Below are 17,618 nucleotides of genomic sequence, written 5' to 3' on the forward strand. Positions count from 1 at the left end.
ACAATTGTTTTTGAGGAATAGGAAAGGGGTTTCTTGTTCTAGAATGGGTTCGCTAACAGTCAACATTTTGTTATACCTTCCCTGATGGTCTAGTGGCTAGGATCCAGCACTTTCACTGCTGTGGCCCGGGTTCGATTTCTGGTCAGGGAATGTATTACGGACAGAAAGACAGACAATTCTTCTTGAGGAATTGGAAAGAGGTTTCTTGTTCTAGAATGAATTCGCCAACAGTCAACTTTTCCTTGTATTGTCTCTGATGGTCTAGTGGCTAGGATCCAACACTCTCTCTGCTGTGGCCCGGGTTCGATTCCAGGTCAGGGAATGTATTACGGACGGAAAGACAGACAATTGTTCTTGAGGAATTGGAAAGGGGTTTCTTGTTCTAGAATGGGTTCGCTAACAGTCAACTTTTAGTTATACCGTCCCTGATGGTCTAGTGGCTAGGATCCAGCACTTTCACTGCTGTGGCCCGGGTTCGATTCCCGGTCAGGGAATGTATTACGGACAGAAAGACAGACAATTCTTCTTGAGGAATTGGAAAGAGGTTTCTTGTTCTAGAATGATTTCGCCAACAGTCAACTGTTGCTTGTATCGTCCCTGATGGTCTAGTGGCCAGGATCCAGCACTCTCACTGCTGTGGCCCGGGTTCGATTCCCGGTCAGGGAATGTATTACGGGCGGAAAGACAGACAATTGTTCTTGAGGAATAGGAAAGAGGTTTCTTGTTCTAGAATGGGTTCGCTAACAGTCAACTTTTAGTTATACCGACCCTGATGGTCTAGTGGCTAGGATCCAGCACTTTCACTGCTGTGGCCCGGGTTCGATTCCCGGTCAGGGAATGTATTACGGATGGAAAGACAGACAATTGTTTTTGAGGAATAGGAAAGAGGTTTCTTGTTCTAGAATGGGTTCGCTAACAGTCAACATTTTGTTATACCTTCCCTGATGGTCTAGTGGCTAGGATCCAGCACTTTCACTGCTGTGGCCCGGGTTCGATTTCTGGTCAGGGAATGTATTACGGACAGAAAGACAGACAATTCTTCTTGAGGAATTGGAAAGAGGTTTCTTGTTCTAGAATGAATTCGCCAACAGTCAACTTTTCCTTGTATTGTCTCTGATGGTCTAGTGGCTAGGATCCAACACTCTCTCTGCTGTGGCCCGGGTTCGATTCCAGGTCAGGGAATGTATTACGGACGGAAAGACAGACAATTGTTCTTGAGGAATTGGAAAGGGGTTTCTTGTTCTAGAATGGATTCGCTAACAGTCAACTTTTAGTTATACCGTCCCTGATTGTCTAGTGGATAGGATCCAGCACTCTCACTGCTGTGGCCAGAGTTTGATTCCAGGTCAGGGAATGTTTTACGGGCAGAAAGACAGACAATTCTTCTTGAGGAATTGGAAAGAGGTTTCTTGTTCTAGAATGAATTCGCCAACAGTCAACTTTTGCTTGTATCGTCCCTGATGGTCTAGTGGCTAGGATCCAGCACTCTCACTTCTTTGGCCCGGGTTCGATTCCCGGTCAGGGAATGTATTACCGACGGAAAGACAGACCATTTGTATTAAGGAATTGGAAAGAGGTTACTTGTTCTATAATGGATTTGCCAACAGTCAAAATTCTCTTGTACCGTACCTGATGGTCTAGTGGCTAGGATCCAGCACTCTCACTGCTCTGTTCCGGGTTCGATTCTCGGTCGGGGAATGTATTACGGACTGAAAGACAGACAATTTCCTTGAGGAATTGGAAAGAGGTTTCTTGTTCTAGAATGGATTTGCCAACAGTAAACTTTTTCTTGTACCGTCCCTGATGGTCTAGTGGCTAGGATCCAGCACTCTCACTGCTGTGGCCCGGATTCGATTCCCTGTCAGGGAATTTATTACGGACGGAAAGACAGACAATTCTGGAAAGAGGTTTCTTGTTCTAGAATGGATTTGCCAACAGTCAACTTTCCCAGATGGTCTAGTGGCTGGGATCCAGCACTATCCACCTTGGCCATATTGCTTAAAAGGGGTGACCGACAGCAAGACAAACACATACATTAACAAAAAAAATAAAAAAGGAAAATGTAGCAAAAAAACAACAACAAAAAAATTGACCATGGCCAACCCAAATGCCCAAACTCCCAAACAAGTTAAGCACCTCGGCACCTAAGTCAGTCATATTTTCGTCCCTCCAGATCAAACGGGACACAAGAAAGCGGCCATGTCACTTGGGTCAGGGTGACACAACACACTCTCCTCAACAGCAGGGCCCGACACCTTTCACTGGTTTACCCCTGCCGCATCATACAGGTGCCCTGCCCATTCCTTAGAACGCGTCCAAACATTCCACTATCCTTTGACAACACCTCTCCACTCCTTTCTATCACCAACAAGAGCTCTAGCTTCCACTAGATTTTGACCTCTATTATCAGCCATTATCAGTCAGTAAACAATATATTTTTTTTGCAGTTATGGTAAGTTTATTTTGTTAAAATTGATGTTTCTGGTTTTTTGACTTAATTATCAATTATTCATAACATAAATGAGAACTTAAATGTTAATAGAGTACCTTTTCAGCTAAATATCAATATCCAAAATTAGATAATAAGCATTTGAAATGTTGTGCCAAACTTGGTCAGGTCTTGGTTAGTCTGCAAATAAGAATTATTTCAAATCTCGACGAATTGATCGATCATTTTTACAATTAATCGATGAATGTTATTTTTTAAAAAGACACTTTTAATTTACCCATATTTTTCAATATATTGAAGTTTTAGCCAGAGATTAAAACTGGTACACAAAACAGCAGAATGTTCTAAAATATAGTACAAAAAAAGCCCAAGTGTTGGTCAAACAGCTTAACAATAAACAAAAATACATACAAATGTATACTATACCCCATCCAGCCTTCCCTTTTTTCCGACAATTGGTCCCAGTTTGTCCTCTATGGCAGCCGGCTAGTCTGTCTTGTGGTTCAGTCCTTCTTAGCTCTGTGTGTGTTATTTTTGCCAGTTTGGCCCATTTTGGCTGCTCTGCATTTAGGGTTTTATGCGTTTCATCATTGCTGCACCCATCTGTGACACAACGCATCGCCATTATCCACAAAAACTACCAAACTTTGCTTAAAAACACTCACAACCATTTTGACTAGTAAACATGTAAACCAATAGGGTGACTGTCTTGCTAGGTGTGCTTCACATGACATCAGAGCTCAGGAAGTTAAATACAAGACAGACTGTGTTCAAAAAGTATTATCACAGAAAATAATTTGAATATACCAATAACATATACATATATGTAGATCCATCCATCCATCCATTATCTGCACCGCTTATCCTCAGTAGGGTTGCGGGGGTGCCGGAGCCCATCCCAGTCATCTCCGGGCAGTGGGCAGGGGACACCCTGAACTGGTTGCCAGCCTGTCGCAGGGCACACATTCACATTCACACCTAGGGACAATTCCGACCGGCCAATTAACCTGACATGCATGTTTTTGGGAATATGGGAGGAAACCGGAGTGCCCGGAGGAAACCCACGCAAGCACGGGGAGAACATGCAAACTCCGCACAGGAAGGTTGGCAGCTGGATTTGAACCCATGACCTCAGAACTGTGCCGCACACGCCCCACCGTGCTGCTCCATATATGGATATATTATGCAAAAAACATGTGCTATTTTCTCACATTTTGTATGTTTTAGATTTTGGGACTCCTTTTAGATACTAGAGTCTCAATGAGCACAAGGTTTGCCCAATCGGCTGATAGGTATCATGGCGGCCTATCGCTGCCGTTGCTGGAAATTCTTGAGAGAATAATCAATTGGGACATTGATGATCCCGAAAAGTCTATCCTAATTTCTGAATGCTTTTGTATATTGTTGCACCGAATTCCAAGGCATCTTTCCAGCCATTTTGAAATGACACACATAACCAATTGGTAATTGTTTAGGCAACAATTATCCATGGACTTGTCATTGTTATTCGATTTTCCATCCCAGCTGAACTGGAAACTACACCACCGGGTCTAATTTTCTCATAATCCAACAGTACACATCATTTAAGACATTTATCTCTCGCAGACAATGGGATGCTTTGTTTTTACGAAATAGAAAATCTTTGCCGAAGGTAATTTAACATGTATAATGATTAAGTAGGTGATAGCACGCCACTGTGAGGGAAATCCCTGCGGTTGTGAATGTTTGTTCATTTTCTTGCCGGTAATTTTCCCTTCTTTAATCTATTCTTGGAGGCCAATTGGATGTGTGCGCTTGTTTATTTGTTTACAAGAAATGTTGATGTGCACAGCGGAGGCCTCTCTCGCTCTCTTGAGATTTGTGGATACGGAAATTATTTGTATCCTTATTCCATATCCCTTCTTGTTTCTTTCTCTTAGAGAAGACAATAGAGCACGACGCCGCTCGCTAATCAGCGGCATTGAGATTAACTCAGACGAAAACCACAAAAAAAGATGAAAAAAAAAGAATGTTATGTGTGCTCTTGGAAAATATTTCTCCCTTTTCTGAATCCCTTGTTGCTTTGTCAAATTGAAACTAGAGGGAGACGGTAACAAAGGAGGAAGCGTCCCTTTGTTGGGATTAGGTGGAAAGAGAAAACCTCACTTCTTTGAGGCACGTTTCCCTGACTAATTTAATAATGTGCCTGCGAGACCTCCAGTGTGCTTAATATTTTCTTTTGGGTTCCTACTTATAGTTGTGGGTTGAAGTGTATTTTAAGTGCAGTTTTGTACTTCTGAAACATCCTGCAGGCACCTTTAAAAAATAAAATCAATATTTTGAAGTAGACAAGAGTGACATATGTGAATTGTATAGATCCAGAAAAAATATTTTTTGAGTTAATATTCTGAGATTTCCCAGAGTGAATCGGGTGTTTGAGGGGTTGCATTTGAATATAAATCAGTGTAGTTCGCGAAGGCAGAGTACTGTATTTATTCGTGTTTAACGTTTATTCAATTTTATCTAATTATCTCACTAGTTATATTCACTGTCCATGATACAAATGTTAGAGAACGGAGAAAACAAAAGGATGGTGTTATGAGTGCACTGGAGGGAAGAGGTCTAAATATAGTGGAAGCTAGAGCCCTTGTTGGTGATAGGAATGAGTGGAGAGGTGTTGTGAACGGATAGTGGGATGTTTAGACGTGTTCTAAGGGATGGGCAGGGCACCCGTATGATGCGGCATGGGTAAACCAGTGAAAGCTGTCGGGACCTGCTGTTGAACAGAAGAGTTTGTTGTGTCACCCTGACCCGAGTGACATGGCCGCTTTCTTGTGTTCTGTTTCATCTGGAGGGATGAAAGCATGACCAACTTGGGTGCCGAGGTGCTTAACTTGTTTGGGTGTTTGGGCATTTGGGTTGGCCATGGTCGAACATTGTTTGTGTGTTTTTTGCTCCTTTTTCTCTTTTTATTTTCGCTGTTTTTGTATGTGTTTGTCTTGCTGTCGGTCACCCCTCTCGAGGGATGTGACCAGGGTAAATAGATAGATAGGTAAGGTTGTTTGTTATCAAGTCACATTTATTTATATAGCCCTTAATCACAAAAATGTCTCAAAGGACTGCACAGGATTACAATTACAAAATTACCCAATTACCTGATCTTAAACCAGCATGCGGGCAAAGAACAACTCAAAAACCTCAGTGTGAGGAGAAAAGAGAAACCTCGAGAAAGGACCTCACGTGTGGTAATCCCCCTTCCAGGATTGACCAGGGTGAATTACAATTAGCATTACTGTACGCAAAATAGTAAACATTAGGTAAGATGTTGAAAATGTCCGGAAAGTGCATGACATCAACGAGGCCCCAAGCCTGCAAACCAGTCCGGAAAGTCTATGACGGCCACGACGCTGCCTCCCATCTCTGCCAGCTGGTAAATGCGGGGGTTGACATGCTGCAGGTCAGACGCCGGTCTGCCGACCCATCCCAAATCATCCTTCTCCTTCGTATCAGCCAGGCAGGCGTCGGAAAAAGACGGGACAAAACAGAATATGAGGTGGGCATCAATCATACGCTTTGGAATAGAATATAACACATGGGATATATTTTCTTTTGTCATGTTATTGTTTTTCTACGAATATTTTTGGAATTTTCAAAAATATTAAAATTACAAAACCATTGGACATCAATATTCAAGGCTAGCGCATGGCTGAGCTAACTTGTATCAGGGAAATAATGAAAAGCCTCCTGAAGGTTATCATTTAAAACATTTACATTTCTGAACAAAGCAGCTGTACACAAAATTACACGTCGGGATGTCATAAGGCTAAAGAATATTTTGATGCCGAAGTAAATCCAACACGCCGCTGCTGCCCATAAATTTTGAGGTCTGGCTCATCTCTGAAGAGTGGGACGACGCTGTAAACCAAAAGAACAGCCAGATGATGAAGGTGCTGTATTTGAGTCGTATCAGGGGACTTCTCTTGCTACTGGTAACCATGGAAACTAGTACTAGGAACTGTTTCATGTGGGTTAGCAAAGGGATGGGTGTGCCATGCTGTAATTTCCCATAACACACCACATGAAGTCGGACCCGTGAACCAGTGTGCAACATTACATATGGTATCTAAAGTTTCAATAGATTAAATGATCCAAAATAATAAATAATAATACAACTTGTTTGTTGTAATTAGCATGCATTATTTACTGGTACATTTCACAATGTTATTTGCCCCCTAACCATTGCAGAGAAAGACGTTGACTCCTTCTCACACATTCAGGAACTTCATCTGAGGCAGGGCAAAAACTAAATCCAAACTCGTCACTGTTAGAATCGTGACAAGCAGGCAAAATCGTAAGTGGGGATGCAGAAAGAGCCAACTTTGTATCTGGAGGTCTCTGTGGACTCTTTGCTACAAATCCTACTGCTTGACAAAACTTGATGGAATCACACAGGGTATATAAGACACACAGCCTAATGAGTCACCTTATCTCTGTTACTGTTTTTTAATGACAGTAAAAGCAAATGGCTGTCTGAGCTCAGTAGTGGCAAAATGGCAAACATGCAGTACGAACAAAACATGTTAATTACTTCCGTGCAATCCTAAACAATAGACTGACCTCAATCTGTCTTAATGCATGTGTGTAAAAGTGCTGTGCCATGGCAAGTACTGCATGTGCTCCTGCGTGCCTTTACACATACAGGATACTATATTCCCTGTGTGGGTGTGTGCCAGCTAATCAATTATACAAAGTGCATGTGAGACTCTCACTGATGTGTTAAATGCTTGGAACATGCTTTAGGCAAGGCAAGAACTGTCTGATCCTACCCCGGTAAGAGAATAGATTTTGGATTTTTCCGTTTCTAATTGTACCCAAAATTGTAAGGATTGTTTGGTGCAAGATTAGGAAAATAAATCCAAAATATAAATCAACAAACAGATAACTGTGAGAGTTATACAAGATATAAACTCTCTGTTGGCAGAATTATTCAGATAAAAACACTTATTGAGGTTTTAAATCTACTTCGTGGATATCCTAGCCCAGCCTGACCGGCCGTGCTCGTTGGCCGCCCAGGCTAAAACTGAAAACATCCGGTCAGTAGGCGTGGTTTATTGATTTCACACATAAACAGCAAATGAAGTCACACATAAGCGCGGCTTCACATTAAAATCAAATAAAATTGAAAAACTTATTTACAAATGATCTTTGAAACGTGACTATGTGTGTGTGTATGATGATTGTTTTTGGGGCGGAGGTAGCTCAGGAGGTGGAGCACTCGTCTTGGGATCAAGGGATCCCAGTTCGAATCCCGGCTCGTTCGTGTTACATGTCGAAGTGTCCTTGGGTAAGACACTGAACCCCTAATACCCCCAATAAGCAGGTTAGTGCCTTACATGGCTGCAAGGCCGCTATTGGGAAATGTGGAGCTCATTGTAAAGCGCTTTGGGAAGTCATTGACTCGAAAAGCGCTATATAAATGCAGATCATTTTATATTAGCAGGTTAATTTCATAGCATGGAAGTCTGAGAAATACACAACCAAAAACAGTCAACTTTACAATAACACTCAATCAATCAGTCAGGGCTGGCAGGTAAACCTGTGTCTCACCTATTGTGGAAATTGAACATGTATTAAATGGTTATATTTTTTCAGTATTAAACCTTTGGATTATCATTTTAAAAATCACAGAATGTCCACATTGTATTGTGACTACGACTACTTACCTGCTGAGTGTCTGTCATGATTACTGATGCGAGGCACCTGAGCCTGCTCCTTTAGCGACAACCGCCTGTCACTTTTTAAACACCCCGGTCTTCCTGTCACGGGTTGTCAGTCCGTCTGCGAATTTCAGCTCACGCTAGGCAAGCCTTCCGACCCTGAATCTTTCCTGTCCTGATTCCTGTTTGATTCCAGGCTCCGACCCCTTTTTTGAAGTTGACTAGGTTTTTGCTACCCCTTCCCGGCCAACGATCTGTTCTTCCCCCGCTCCCGACACTGCCTTCGCTCGCTACAGAAGTGCAACTTCCGTGTCTGAGTATCTTGCTCCCCACAATCAACGCTCTACGAATCATGTATACTACCCTTTCCCTTCTTCCTAATAAAACTAAGAGAAACGCACACAAGTGGGTCCTGTCTTTGTTCTGGTCCTGACATTGTCTGCAGATGCAGAGTGAGGCACATAATCCTCTTGACTCATGGGATCAATAAATTGTTCCCTTACCAATTTCCATTTAAGAGCTTTCTATCTAGATAGCGCACCCCTTGTTTCTCTCACCCAGCGCCCTCTGCCACCCAGTTCAAGCATGAGTCGGAACTGACGGGCAAAATTTTAGCACCTCTCCCTATCTGGCCCGCTGCTGCATCTTGCCTGCCATGTAACACCAAGAGTCATACTCTTTTTTTTTACTGTAAACATTTTTAAGATATTTATTTATCCCCCCAAAAAATACAAATGTTTGTGTGACAAATATTTGAGGTGAATTTATCGTAATTATAAACTAACTCAGGGGGAATGGTTTAATTATTCAATGATCATGACATTACCTAGACAATCTATCAATACTATTCAATATTTACTCTGATCTGATCAATACCAAAATTAAGTATTGCCAACCCCTACTAAATTTGATATGTATTGATGTCACAGTCACTCTACCTAGTTGACTTAGGATATCGTATCATATTCTTTGGAGTAGAGTGCACCATCAGCCATATTTACTGTCAGTACATTCAAACAAGCCACTGCACAAGAATTCGAAAGCTCAGCGGGCTAATGCACATTCCCACTCTTCTTTATCCTGACCCAGTGAGCTTGTTGAGCAGTGTGATGTGAATATGTTATGACACTCTCTGCAGACATGCAAAATTAAACACTGGGTTCCCACAAGACGGCCCATACATAGTTAAGCTGTGATTTGCGCTGCTTTATATATGTCCAGATGTGACTGCTGCTGCCCAAGACACGGTCACACACACTTACTCACATCTAGGCAAAGTAAGATCACGCTGGAAAATATCCACAGTGTGCATTATGTAGACTAAATACTGAATGAGTCTGGGTTATTCACAAGAATCCTATGTGGTGTTTTTTTCAAGTCATGTCAGATCACATTTATTTGTATAGCCCTTAATCATAAGATGTCTCAAAGGACTGCACGGGATTACAACGACACCATCCCCTGATCTTAAACCAACACGCGGGCAAAGAAAAACTCAAAACCTCACCATGAGGAAAAAAGAAACCTTGAGAAGGTGCCTCACAAGCAATATTCCCTCTAATTTTCCACGGGTCTGAGCGTTCACACAAAGTCGGTGAGTAACGTTTGAAGCAACAGTGAGCAACCATAATCCCAAGTGTTGCAAGATAATTAATTATCAAATATGTCCAAAATTTGACATTTTACTGAGTTTCCGGCAATGCAAAATTATTTTTCTCTTTTGAATGAATTGACTCATGTACTATTGCAAAGGTTGTGCGGCATACAAACATCGTTTGCTCTCACAATTCTTTCACAAGATATCCATTTCTTTATTTTTCCTGATATATTTTGTCGCATAATATTAACATTTTTGGGGGCTTATTTAGTCGGTTACAAGACACAGTCCTGTACTTAATCACCTTTTTTAGTGGAAGTACAATGTCACTTGATATAATTGGACATTCTTTGAATGCAACACAAACTTTTTCTTCTTTTTTCCGTGTTTTTTTTCTACTTTTTTTTTAATTCCTTGAAAAAAAGTCTCATTGTGTTTATTTTTGTGCGCTGGCTAGATTTTCTTGTGCGCTGAGAAGGTGCGAGCAGTGCGCAATTGCGCACGCGCACAGCTCAGAGGAACACTGCTCACAAGTGGTCATCCCCCTTTCAGGATGACCCGGGTGCAATGCATTTAGCATTGGGCAACAGCACACAAAGCATAGTGAACATCAATAAAAGAAAACAATAGGTCATATGTTTAAATTTGTCCAGAATGTGCATGACAGTAACGACGCCTCAAGCCTGTAAAATAGTCCAAAAAGTCCATAACAGAAACCACACAGCTTCCCATCTCTGCCGGCTGGTTAATGCAGGCATTGACATGCTTCAGGTCCAGATGCTGGTCAGCTGACTCATCTCAAATCGTTCTTCTCCCTCGTATCATCGCAAGCCAGGCAGTCGGAAAAAGACAGGAAAATAAAAGTATGAGGTGGGCATCAATCTTGAGCTATTGAATAGAAGTTGTTTAACAATTTCTGGAATGTCATTTTGACTCATCATATGATTCCTTTGTCAAGTCATGTCACATTATGTTTATTTGTATAGCCCTATAATCACAAAAAGTCTTAAAGGACTGCACAGATAGTGTAAAAACGTCAAAAGATGCATTGCTTTTTATACCATCAAAATAAGCCAAGACTGTCTCCATATTCTTGTACGAGTGAGTCAACATGAACAATTGGCTTGCATTCCATCGCTCAAGGACCATTTGACATTGTGTTACATTACGTTATACTTTTGAACCAAAAACAAGTTTCAGCTCTATGCATGGAACTAGCATCTTCGCATTTTTTTTGTTTTACCATGAAAACTAGGATTAAGTTGTTCTCAGTCGAAAATTAGCCCAGAAGGCTAGTATAGCGTTTTCCAGTCAGTGAGATATAAGAAAAAAATAAATAATATATTTTTTCAAACCAAGAAAGAGTCTTGTGACCTTTGCATTTTTATAAGAGAGTATTTCCCCTGCAGTGACATTCAGTCAGGAGAGACAGGTGAGGCACAACCTCACCTTTCATCATGGAAATATAAAATTGAAAATTGTAAAAAACAAAATTACAATTTGTGAATTTTCTTTTGTAAAATTTCTGGATGTTTACATTTTATTGTGAATATTATTAATACAATCAGTGTTTTTGTTTGTGGCTTTGTGCACAGCACCAAAAAAAAATACTGAGAAACAGTTTTCTTGGCTCATAGCAGAGGGTGATAGTGAGAGCGCTGGTCTTGGGATCAAGAGATCGCAGGTTCGATTCCCGGCTCCTCCTTGTAATATGTCGAAGTGTCCTTGGGCAAGACACTGAATCCCTAGGCGCCTTGCATGGCTGACTCCCTATTGGTGTGTGAGTGTGTTTGTGAATGGGTAAGTGTGTGACTTGAATGGCGCTATATAAATGCAGACCATTTACCATTTAAGTTTGCACACTTCAGCCCTAAACACCAGAATTAGTGATAGATTAGCAAGCTAGTCAAGTCATCCAGTATGTTTTTTTTCATTGCATGTTTTTTTTTCCATAATAGATTATAACTTATTCATCAAGATAAGAAAATATAAAAACAATGTAGGCATTTTTTCCTATGATAAAGTTTATATATTTACTTTTTGCTCTGTTAATCAAACAATGAATAACATTTTAATTTAATTTGTTCGTAATACTCACTCTGCCTCACCAGATACAAACCTTAGATAATTATCTAGTGCATTTTCGTTTTTTTATCTCATCTCATCTCATTAGCTGCACTGCTTATCCTCAGTAGGGTCGCGGGGGTGCTGGAGCTCATCCCAGCAATTATCGGGCAGTGGGCAGGGGACACCCTGAACTGGTTGCCAGCCAATCGCAGGGCACACAGGGACAGACTGGCTCGCTCATTCACACCTAGGGACAATTTGGACCGGCCAATCCACCTGAAATGCATGCCTTTGGAATGTGGGAGGAAACCGGACTGCCCGGAGGAAACCCACGCAAGCACGGGGAGAACATACAAACTCCACAAAGAAAGTCCGGTAGCTGGATTTGAACCCACACAAGACCTTAGAACTGTGCCGCACACACGCTAACTACTGCGCCGCCGTGCTGCCCTCGTTTTTTTATAATCACAATATTATTATTACCTATAACATGCAAGCAAATAAACTAACATGCACAATATAGTCACAGCTTCTGCCAGCTGCTAGTGTGGCCCCTCCGAGTGCAACCAGGGATTTGCTTTTAGATCCTTGTTGAGGAAAGAGAACATTATTTACCCGTTTACATTCAACAGAACTTCAGTCATGAAATTGATTTATGTATGCAGCCTGAAGGTTGATATTTATTGTGTTTTTTATAGTTACATGTTGAAAGGACAGTTTGTAATATTTAGTGGCTACTGCAGGTAGAAGAATGTTTCATCTAGTAAAAAAAAAAAAAAAAAAAAACTAAAGAAAAACATTGATTTGAATACTGGCCAGAAACACATGAACTATCATTTCAGTGTTAATTGTTATAAAAACTCATAGGCTGAGAAGAATCCCACGCTTTGCCTTGTATCACTGGCCCTAGCTCACACCAGATAACAAAATGCCATCTAGTGGTGGAATACTACACAGTGGGGCTTGAAGCCCAACAAGTGTTTGCAATGAATTAAAAGAGACACGGACCCCTTACTCTACTTGGATGGCTTTAATAAATGATTGAGGTTCTCACACATATACATTATGTCTGTCTGCCAAGAATAAAAACAAGTTTCCATTCAAGCAATAAGTAAGCCTCGTAAAAGACACCATTTCCACAATTTCACAACAACAAAAGCAATTGAAAGATGACCATTACAGGTTACTTCAAAAAAAAAGTAGTTATAGTTACTCACCAATTATGAAACTGAGTTAGTAACTAATTTAATCTACATTAAAGATAACTAGTTACCAAGGAAAGTGACATCATCCATGACTTTAAAAACAAGTTCTTGTATGTCAAATAATTTGAAATTTTCTGAGCAATTTTCCAGTCAGTTGAATAAAGAAGAACATACAGGTAATTGTGTTATAAAACCATGTAATATTTATTAAACCTCAAGAGCAACAGATGTATCCTACACTTGAAGTGCAACAAAAATAAACGGTACACAATATAATAAAATACCAATCGGCAGTAAACAATAAAACGTTTTTTAATTAATCAAAAAAACTGGAATGGTCCGTTGTAGAAATGGGAATTGCGGGTCTCTTTAAAGCACTGGCTTTTTCATTAAAAAACTCCTTTGGTTCCAAAATGGCGGCTGATTTGTTTTTGTTCTTTAATCCACATATTACTATGTATTATGCATATTAATAATTACTTAAAAGGGGGAGAAATAAAGCAAAAATAACACTTAACATTGAAAAACACAGGAAACAAAAAATCAAATATTTATAAATCTACAAAAAAATATATAAAACACAAATCAATGTAAACCTTTTTACACTAAACAAATTCAAAGTCAACAGCACATAATCCCTGAAAAAATAGCATTTTGACCAATCACATGAGAAAAATAGAAGGAAACCAGTGCTCGATTAGTGAGTAGCCGACTCCTTCTTTCTAGAGACAGCTCATAAAGCCGTTTCTTCGCAAACTACATGAATCGGTTGCAGCACTCACCAACCTACATTTTCTTTCGGCGCATTAGTAGATACTCTATCCATAATCGCTGTCAAACTGTATGGTAGTCGCTATTTTGAATAATGACGTGAACCTAAAATACGTAATATAACCAACTCCATAAAAACGCCCCAACGAAAACAGCGTCAGTTATACGGGGACTCAACGCCATTGGCGTTCTGCAGCCAAACTAATGCACCACTTTTTACCATCAGTAACAATATCAGGGGGAATTTAGTTAAATTACCCTGTTACTAAAAAATAACGCTGTTACTTCTCAACTATGAAAATGACTCATAGTTTTCTTCAAAAGGTGAAAAAGTCCTGTGTGAATGTACGAAGACACAAACAACCCACGTCACAAATAACAATTCACAAGCATTCTGGCACAGCTCATTTCTCGAGGACTTTGTCCGAGCCGCATGAGTGAAGAGTCCTTGACCAAGACGCATTTTTTCCTGACTTCTTTATGAGCAGCACACTCGGCTTTGACCTCTTGTGTGAGGACGAGCATGACAATTTTGCAGTTCTAATTAATAGTCTTCCATTTTTATTAAGGAATGCTGCTCCATCTTTTAGTTAGAGCAGGCAACATATGTGCAATGTGGGAAGGCCATACCCCTGAAAAAATCTAACACAAGCAGGAGTGGGCAAACAACGGCTGGCGGGCCACATGCGTCAGGTTTTAAATATAATATAATATAAACATTGGAGATCAAAATTAGAGAACAACTTAAAAAAACCATTTTGAAATAATACCATCTTCACTGCTCAAAAGTTTAATGACATTATGTTGTTTATATACCATGCTACTATAACACTTTTTCAAAAAAGGAATAAGAAAGCAAAAAACAGGTATTTTGCCATAAAAGCACTGATTATTTGCCCTTTATTTAATGTTGCTAATCTGGCATACGGTCCTAATTTCCTTCATTATCTGTCAACCCTTATTTAACTGGCATGCTAACTGCCAGTTTCACTGACTTTGCAAAATGTTGGTCTGTTCTAAAGTGAGTGAAAGCCTCCGGCAGCAGGTTGTCCAAATGAAAACAAAAGGGATGACCCTATCAGCCATAGTAAGGCAAGTTGATGATTCCAAATCTGTGATTTCAGGAATATCAAATCTTTAAAAAAACTACATTCAAGTCCCCCAAGAAGGATGGCTGTTCACAGATGACAAGTGCAACAGAGGACAGGTCACTGTGGAGGACGTCAATGGATAATCATTTCGACATTGCAGCAGGAATTGGTTGTCAGTTCTGTGCTGAACATGATAAGGATCTGTGTTGCCGCAGTGACCAAACCTCTCATTATCAGAAAAAAACCTAAAAGCTAGACTGAGCTTGGTTAAGGAGCATGTTGTGTGGACAGAGTAGAACTGGTCCAGAGTTTACTTCAGTGATGAAAGCAAATTTAATTTATTTAGGTCTGATGGGAAGCATTATGTTTCGGTGACCCATTGGCGAAAGATTGAACCCAAAGTGTGTAAAAATGTGGAGGTGGAGGAGGAACTGTCATGGTTTGGTCATGTTTTGTGCGGCAGGAGTTGGGGCTTTTTCTACAGCTACATTGCCAAGTGAATGCAAATTTGTATCAGAACCTTCTTCAACAGCACATGGTTTCTTATTTATATTTATCAGGGTTGGGTAGGGTTACTTTAACTTGATTACTTTCAATTACTATGAATACAATGATGACTCACAACACGTGGGAAGCTTTCTCTCCTGGCTTTGATCTCTTTGATCTCCGGCAAAACTAACATAAAATGCGACAGAAACAAAATAAAAATAAATCCAAACAGCTTGCCAACATCATTTTTGCCGTTCCATGTATTCCGTTACTCCCCAAGCCTGCACAAAATGTAGTAATTTTATTCATATTTAGTTTATTTTGTCTTTTATTAGCATATTTGGTATTGGAGTAATCCAAAAGTAATTGAAAGTAATCCAGTTAAAGTAACCCTACCCAACCCTGATCTTTATCACAAAACCATCCTGCAGTGTTTAGGCAGGACAATGTTCCATATCACATATCAAAACGGGTAAAGGATTTCCTTAAAGGTGAAAATATTAAATTGATGACATGGCCTTCGCAGAGTCCTGATCTCAATCCAATAGAGAACCTTTGGAAAATCATTGGTTACAAAGTTATGGTCAAGAAACCCCCAAAAACTGCAAACAAGACACGTTTATCTTTGGCGCAGACAGGGCTGGGCAAGGGGAAGAAGGGAGTGTGACATTTATAGCTCTGCCCATACTCCCACTTCTCTGGGTGGTTTTCTGGTGTTTTTGGGTGTTTGCAGTTTGGTTTGTGGGTTTTCGTCATAAAGTCTCCCAACAGTAAACAAAGGCTGTTTAAAGAGCTTTTATATAAAGGATTTTTCAGCAAAAAACAACCAAATCAGGGTCAGTTTGTGTAACATCTTACCTTTAAAATACAGTTCAGTTGTGCCCTACATATACTGGACCAAACCGAATGTTAGCTTGGAGGTGTTCCGGCTTTGTTCTTGCAAAGTTGACTGCGATTATTAGAAAAATGCAGAAAATATTTGCATGAGTAACATTTTATCTCCAAGACAGATGTACACATGAAAATAGCCGTATATGTCTTCCAGGCCATACTTTCCCAGCGCCTGTACTTGTCAAGAACTGGAACAGGATCACGACTCAAATGTGTGACGTTTCTCACACAAGCCTTTTACTTTACGGATAATGGGGAGTCATGCACGTTGGGCAGCAGTCTGGCGTGGAATGATAGGAAGCCAGAGGCCAACGAGATCTATACCATTTGCCCGAGGAGATATCGTACAGATGGGGTCGATACCAGACAGGACGGCACGGACAGGATTGTTTTCAAAACAGGATATCAAAATCAAACAGGATAAAACTGGAAACTGATATTAAACAGGACAAAATAAACTGGTCGAAACGAGTCAAAACCCACGTCTTGCGGGGCAGAGGTTCGTTGACGGACTGACAAAGGGAGAGTGAGAGCACTGAGCTTAAATAGACGGAAAGCCAATCTGTCAACGAGCCGCAGCTGGTGCCACACGGGCGGGGCCAATAGGGCGCCATGGCAAATGTTGACAGTGCTAAGTGGTGTTCTGATTTACTGTTGGTAGAGTGTCATACGTCTGGATGAAGGACTGGTTGGGTATTTTCTACTAACCTCTGTATCCCACCCATTTGGTACATAAATGATTGTCAGTCTTATAGACTTAAAAGTTGCTCTAGTGGAACCATCCCAACTAATTTTGTATTTATAAACCCCCGATATTATGTTTTATTGGAAGAAAACCTCAACGGAACTGCTCCTTCAGCGCTTATTGTTACCCATCTTGTCTCGTGACCTGGATGTTGAGTAAAACTTCAGACAAAATGAATCCTAAAGGCGTCTAATATATTAGACATCTATTTTATACTAAAGTTACGTATTTTGCTTGCACAATTACACATTAGGCGCATTTATATATTTCACTATTAGATAATATTTTTCCCTTAGCCATTGCTCCTGTTCTAGTCCATATTTAAAAAAAGAAAGTGAACAACTGTCTTCCTCTAATTTCATGTTCTCTCCCCACTTTTTTCAGCATGAAAGCATTTTGCTCTTGAAATATGCACATTTCCTGCCCATGTTAACATGCACACACACAGGCCTCTGCGCCAAAAGTCAAAAGCAATTCTCAGATGGTGAACTTAATGAATTTTTAAAAAGTTGTTAGACATAGAGAAAGCACTGTCTGGTGTCTGAATTACATAGAATCTGACTGGTAACTCGCCGTGTGTGTGAGTGAGCACCAGAGGGAGAAAATGTGAGAAGACC

General features: G+C 40.4%; 2 non-coding genes across 2 annotated transcripts; both read left to right on the forward strand.

Moving 5' to 3' along the window:
* Nucleotides 1-422: 422 nt before the first annotated feature.
* On the forward strand, nt 423-494 carry trnae-uuc (transfer RNA glutamic acid (anticodon UUC)). The gene has a single exon. It is a non-coding gene; the product is annotated as a tRNA-Glu (tRNA).
* Nucleotides 495-594: 100 nt separating this feature from the next.
* Nucleotides 595-666, forward strand: trnae-cuc (transfer RNA glutamic acid (anticodon CUC)). Its single transcript has one exon. It is a non-coding gene; the product is annotated as a tRNA-Glu (tRNA).
* The last annotated feature ends 16,952 nt before the right edge of the window (nt 667-17,618 follow it).

Source organism: Urocampus carinirostris, chromosome 10 (genome assembly GCF_059441175.1).
Source record: "Urocampus carinirostris isolate Australia breed hairy pipefish chromosome 10, RoL_Ucar_1.0, whole genome shotgun sequence".
Taxonomy (NCBI): domain Eukaryota; kingdom Metazoa; phylum Chordata; class Actinopteri; order Syngnathiformes; family Syngnathidae; genus Urocampus; species Urocampus carinirostris.